General features: G+C 46.2%; 1 protein-coding gene across 2 annotated transcripts in view; it reads right to left on the bottom strand.

The window, feature by feature from the left end:
* Nedd4l (NEDD4 like E3 ubiquitin protein ligase) overlaps window positions 1-6,018 on the bottom strand; it is a 215,750-nt gene extending 209,732 nt beyond the window's left edge. The window contains exon 1 of one of the 2 annotated variants that reach the window (XM_028774297.1): window positions 5,950-6,018. The gene's annotated coding sequence lies outside the window, so the exon portion shown is untranslated. The remainder of the gene's footprint in view (window positions 1-5,949) is intronic. The other variant, XM_028774298.1, reaches the window with a different exon arrangement.
* Window positions 6,019-6,293: the final 275 nt, after the last annotated feature.

The raw sequence follows: 6,293 nt of genomic DNA on the forward strand, positions 1-6,293 counted from the left end.
GGGAGAGGGAGAGGGAGAGGGAGAGGGAGAGGGAGAGGGAAGCTATCACAAAGGATGTAAACAGGCTCCCAGCACAGTGAAAAACAGCAGCCAAAACAACCAGCAGCAACTGTAGAGTGTGGTGAGTCTCAATGACAGAGTAGAGCCAGCAGTGATGAGGAAGGGAAGGAAGAGGTGAAGTGGGCCCGACTCACGCACACTCTAGGCTGTTTCTTAGGGACAGTAGGGGCTATAGGAGACTCTAGAAGGTGAAAAACAGAATACAACCCTAGCTATCTGTTGCTGGTGGCAGCCAAGGGGCTGTGGAGAAAGCTCAGTCAGTAAAGGGATTGCCACACAAGCATGAGGACCTGAGTTCAAGAAGCCACGTTTAAGAAGCAAGTGTGATGAAATGCTTGGGGAAGTGGATGCAGTTAGATCCCTGGGACCTGCTGGCCAAATAGACTACCATACCAATGAAAGGCCCTGTGTTTACATGCACACAAGTGCACACACAAAAATATACACACACAAGTACACATATACACATACATGTGTACACACATACATGTGTACACACATACATGTGTACACACATACATGTGTACACACAGATGTGTACACACAGATGTGTACATGCACACAAGTGTACACACAAAAATACACACACACAAGTGCACATATACACATACAAGTGCGCACACATACACGTGCACACACAGATGTGTACATACATACAAGTGCACACATACCACACACGCGCACACACATACATTGAGACAAGAGAGAGAAAAAGGTACAAGCCAAAGCTGATTGAGGCCAAGATAGAGTGGCAACCCTCGGGCAGCAAGCTGGAACAAAAAGGCTCAGAAGCAGCCAGGCTTCACTCTGCCCCTGCAGATGGCAGAACAGTGCTTCAGTGTCTCACTGGCTTCTCACATGTTCTCTCACTCTCTAAGGGATTAGATTATCTTTTGCCCAGCACTGTTCTGGAGCCAGGCATGGAAGTATGTGTGTGTGGGCACAGCATATGGGAAGCAGAGGCAGGACAATCAAGAGCTTAGGGCTAAACTGGCCAACTGGACATGGCAAGACTGTCTCAAACAAACAACAGATTTGGAGGGAGGGGGAAAAATCACTGCATTTCTTTATCACTGTTGTGGGACTAAAGACTGGATGTGTGTGACCTAGGGTGACAAGAGACTCAGTCTACATCTTACGCCTTGACATCCCATTCTACACAGTGTTGATTTCAAGTGTCTGAATGTCAGATGAAGAACTATGTGACTGTCCTTTCCTGACCTGCCATTCTTCACATGGGCAGTCTGTACCACGGCTCAGATAACCGATGTGCTCTGAACAAAGGGTCTTCTCTAATAGAACTTAGACTTGGCAACAGTTGAGACGAAAAACAATCTTTCATCCTAAGTCTTGGACTGTGGCCCAGGGAACCAAAAAAAGAAGGGTGTCTCGGCAGAGGTCCCTCAAGAGAGGACTGGTGAGCTCCTGCTGAGGGGACCCAGGCCACCAGGATGTAGCTCTACCAATGCCTCATCTTTGAGCCTTCAGCAGCTGCCATCACTGTGCTGGAAGAACAAAGAGGAAGTACTCTACTTCTCCACAGGAACCCCCAAATTACCATGCAGGCCAAGTATCACATTCTATCTCCCTGGCCCCCACACCAGTAACCCCTGTCATGCCTCAAGCCAGGGAACTTCCCTAGTGAGAGTTCCAACACCTACCCTGACTGTTGCCAGGGAGACGGGGTTCCAGCAAGGCATGGGCTAGGGAATACTGAGGCTGGGAGTGAAGGGAGGATGCTTGCTGGCCCAGGACTCTGAAGGACACAATGGATGGCAGGAGACACACTGCAAAACCTGCTCTTGATCTCACGACCTAATGAGACCCCAGGGTTTCTGCTGACTGATCACTGTGGGTTCTTCCCTAGACTCCAGCCTTCTGCTGCAGGGTGTAGTGATCTGTTTCACAGACATGCCGTGACACAGATGGTTTTGAAAGATTTGTTAAGGTCGGGCTGAAAGCAAATGAAGGTCATCAGAAAAATACTAAGTAATGAGACAAGGTTTAAAATGACAACATCATCAACAAAGGAAAAAAAAAAGAAAGAAAGAGCAAACAAGTCAATAAAAAGAGGGAGGAAATGAGGGGGCCCAGGAAAGACCTTTCACATCAGAACCTGGCTGAAGACTCCACCCAGCTGAGTCAAGAATGTCAGCACATTAGCAACAACATTTGCTGTCGAGGTCATCTGTATAAGAATACTTCTTGTATAAAGAGATACTTCAGAGGAGAATGTTGAACCACAATGCTTAAGGCCTTAGCACATCTGACCAAGGACAGCTTGGTGAGCTGACAACCTGAACATTTCTGAGACTCTCATGTAAACCCTACAGTAAAAGGCATATCTAGCCAGGCGGTGGTGGCGCACGCCTTTAATCCCAGCACTTGAGAGGCAGAGGCAGGAGGATTTCTGAGTTTGAGGCCAGCCTGGTCTACAGAGTGAGTTCCAGGACAGCCAGGGCTACACAGAGAAACCCTGTCTCGAAAAACAAAAACAAAACAAAACAAAACAAAAAAGGCATATCTACACCTTGCTGTACAACCCCGTGACCCATGGTTTTCCTTATCAGATTGTTATCCTATCCAAGGTACCCTATGATCCCATTCAAAATATAGAAGTAGGGGAGAATCATTGGAAACCCTTTGGGCCTAGGATCTTCAAGGAGCCCAGACCCACATTTGAGCATGTACTATCCCTGAACACCCATCTTTCTGTTAATTTTCATGTTTAAATCTTTGTTAAAATGTCTTCCTAATGGAGTTCAACTCCATAAGGCAGGAGATGGCTCAGAAGGTGTCTACCATCAAGGCTAACCCCCAGGACCTATATGGTAGGTGAGAGAACAGACCCCAACCCCCATGAAGCCATCCTCTGACCCCACGGGCACATAGATTCTGAAAAGAATTCCTCAGGTTGCTGCAGGTGCCAACCGGTATCTGCTCTCTGATAGCAAGAGTAAGGGGCCAGAGCAAGATGCTGAACTGCCTCAGCCTGCACTACCAACAATATCTTCATATTCAACAAGCAAAAGTGGGGAAGGGAAAAGAAGAGAAGGGAGAGGAAGGAAAAGGAGGGGAGGGGAGGAAAAAGGGAAGGGGAGACATGTGATTGGGTGTTTCTATTTACTGGTCTAAGAAAGGGAAGGAGCACTCTGTTTCTGTGTCTCCCTCTGGCACAAATCTGTCTGGCTACACTATTTGTCTTTCTAATTTGCACCCAGTCCCTAAGAAAAGTCCTTATTTTCATACAAATAGGAAAACTTCAGAGCTGAAATTTCTTGTGTTCTTCTAAGATTCTGAGCCCAATTCCATTACCGTTTTAACTTCAGATTTTTAATAACAAACTGAGAAATGGAATAATAATCATAATCTGTTTCATCTTTTAAAAATATCTTTTAAGATTATTATTTATTTAACTCAGTGACAGAGACAAGCAAAAGCTATATTAAGGAATCTCTAGATAACCCATGGACAGACATTGAAAGGACACTGTGTTGTCTCTGGAAGGTAAGGGGTTAAGAAAAGAAAGCTTGGTAGACTGTCCCAGAAGATACAACACATGCAAGTCTGACAGCCTGAGCTGGATGCCCTAAACCCAAGTAAAGGTGTAAAGAGAGAAGCAACTCTACGTAACGGTTGTCTGACTTCCACAGCGTAGCATGTGGATACCTAGGCACATGATTTTTTTTTTTTTTTTTTTTTTTAGTTATTTCAAAAGTCATCTGAGCTGAATTGGGTGAGAGTGGCAGGATATGAGGTGAGGTTTTGATAGGGATGGAATTTGAGAATTCCAGGAACTGGTGTCATTTCAGGTTGGTAGGAGGAGAATTCCTGGAAACAGAGACAGTGTTGCCCTGGAAGGGAAGAGAGGGAAGCACAGGGTTTCCTGTCCCCACCTCCATGGGGAGGCCTCCCTTGGCCAGAGCATAGGAAGGTGGTCAATCCCACAGTATGAGTTCACAGCATAGGAAGGTGACCACCTCACAGTATGAGTTCACAGCCAAAGGAGAGAGACCTTTTGGGTGGGATGTGTATCTCTCACACATTTCCACAGCACAGGGAAAATGCTCAGACTTTCAGATACTCCCCTTCCCTGGGACCCATCCATCCCAAGAGCTTGTCTTCCATTAGCAGTTCGAAGCACACAGAGGAAAGCTCTTCAAACAATACGCCAATATTTGCTTCGGTTTTACTTTTTGATAATTTCTCTCGGTTTCATTCTATAAACTCACACACTATCATTAATAGGCAGAACTTGGTGACGTATGATGTGTGGGCAGTCAGACAACAGGTCTGTGACAGTCAATAGCAGTGGAGGGTTTCTCTGGGGCTTATGGGGGGTAGACAGTGAGTGATGTGGAAAGAGGTCCCGTCATGCATGGTCTCCTGCATCAAGCAGAGATGCTGTCATAAGAGGGCAAAGCATGGGGGCCAACAAGAACACAATGACAGGAATCTTCAGTAGGCACCTGCCCTCTTTCAAGATCATTCCACCATGAAATAGAAAGGGGCTTTGGACAGGGGACAATATGCTGTCTAGTCATTCTTCTATAACTGCTGACCTATGTGACATAAGGGACTAGTTGGACTTTATGCACATCACCGAACTATCTCAAGGAGAAACAAGAAAGCTGGCCTTGAGTACTTGTAGGTCTCCGCTAGCTCAAGAGCTCTGTGCTCCAAAGTCCGGTTCACATCCTTTCAAGCTGGTGTACCATCATCCTGCCTCCCTCCCAGAAAACACTGCCACACCCTACAGAGAGCCTAAGTGGCCCAAAAGGCCTGGGAATATCATACGCAGCACTGAAATGAGTGCTAAAGCACCCAGGAAGCTCAGACTGCTCCAAAGTCAGTGCATCGGTGAGACAACATACATCACCAACAACACCCAGCCACCCCACCCCTGGACAAAGACATGTCAACGACACCAAGTTCAAAGAAACAGTACATGTGTTTATTTTCCCCTCGTTAGGAATTTAAAGCACAAAAACAAACCCCAGAAAGGCCATCCCTCACCATGTATAAAGAACTACCTCTACTTCCTCCCATGGATCCCCAATATCAGATGTCTGCAGGTAAATAAAATCCTGTGCTGTGGTCGTCATCGTAAATACCCAGCACACGACTCTCATATACCCTGAATCATCTCTCCAGCTCTCATAATACTCACCCTAAACACTGTGGAACTTACTGTTGTTCTCTATTGTTTAAGGAATAATGATGGCAGGGGGAAGCCCCTGTATATGTTCAATACCTACATTACTTTCTCCCAAATATTTCTGATTGGGGATTGGCAGACTCCATGGGTTTAGAACCAGCAGACGTGATAAAAAAAATAAGCACAGCCAAATTCCCAAACTGAGGGGAGGAAGAAAACCTCACCATAATCTACTTTTCTTCAAGCAGTCAGCTCTAATGAGGGACCCAGCTAAGTACCATGGTGATGCACGTAGTGATCATGATTAGATATCCAGGCAAATACCACTCCTGGCCAGTTGCATCACTATCAGGCACTAAACCAACCTCCCAGGTGGCTCTGCATAAGCCTGTGGGTGGTCCAGGTGCACACCTAAGTTTGAAAAGGATTTACCAGCCAGGCTTTCTGGCTCAGGCCTGTAATTCCAGCATTCAAGGGGCTGAGACAACAGGACCACAAGTTCAAAACTAGTACAGGAAACTTAGCAAGCCCCTGTCGCAAAAGAAAAAGTAAGGGTGTGTGTGTTTAGTTGTTGAGCACCTGCTTAACATGCACTAAGCCCTAGGATCAATCCCAAACACCCCCCTCCCCAGTTTACCAGGCTCTCCAGAAGCCCCACTACCAACACACACACACACACACACACACACACACACACACACACACACACACACACACAAAAGCAAACATACCTGGCTCCAAATATGTCCTTCTTGGCGAGGTCAATTCCAGAAACAACTTTTACTCTGAGAATACGGGATTCTCCCTATTAGAAAAGGGGAGAGAAAATGACAAGGTTAAAACTGATCCATAGACAGCTCTCTCCACTTGAAGCTTCAAGCAGTAATTTCCACTCAGTCCAACACTGAAATATACTTCAGTTCATGCTTAGGTAATTCCTGCTCACAGCCATGTTCAGAAGGCAACACAGAAGCGATACAACGCGAAGACTCAAGCCAGGAATGGTAACATACATATAATCCTAGTGCTCAGGAGGCAGAGGTACGAGGTTCACCACAAATTCCAGGCCACCTTC

The sequence above is a fragment of the Grammomys surdaster genome, unplaced genomic scaffold (assembly GCF_004785775.1).
Source record: "Grammomys surdaster isolate TR1022 unplaced genomic scaffold, NIH_TR_1.0 239, whole genome shotgun sequence".
In the NCBI taxonomy this organism is placed as follows: Eukaryota; Metazoa; Chordata; class Mammalia; order Rodentia; family Muridae; genus Grammomys; species Grammomys surdaster.